The sequence below is a fragment of the Perca flavescens genome, chromosome 18, assembly GCF_004354835.1.
Source record: "Perca flavescens isolate YP-PL-M2 chromosome 18, PFLA_1.0, whole genome shotgun sequence".
Classification (NCBI taxonomy): domain Eukaryota; kingdom Metazoa; phylum Chordata; class Actinopteri; order Perciformes; family Percidae; genus Perca; species Perca flavescens.
The window spans coordinates 18,292,667-18,292,931 of record NC_041348.1 but is presented as its reverse complement, the minus strand read 5'-3'; the positions used below and the strand labels follow the sequence as shown (position 1 = coordinate 18,292,931).

Here is a 265-nt window from a genome sequence, read left to right as displayed (position 1 = left end):
GTGTGTGTGTGTGTGTGTGTGTGTGTGTGTGTGTGTGTGCGCAAGGGGGCGGGGGTGTTGGGGGGAGCAATGCAGGGAAAAAACGATGGGACAGTAGCCACAAGAGATCTCTGCATATGAAATGTAGAAGAGAGAGTAAGAGAGGATGAATTCAGATTGAGGAAGGTGGAGTAGTGCTGTCCCAGTGATAAGCCGTCTACCCTGCGCTGTTTTCACAGTTTTCAAACCTTTAAGAGCTTGTGGTTTCAAGTTTGGATCCTTTGCT

General features: G+C 48.7%; 1 protein-coding gene across 5 annotated transcripts in view; it reads right to left on the bottom strand.

Annotated features, from left to right (window-relative positions):
• Nucleotides 1-265, bottom strand: part of nhsl1b (NHS-like 1b) — a 113,189-nt gene that overhangs the window by 6,437 nt on the left and 106,487 nt on the right. The window lies entirely within an intron of this gene.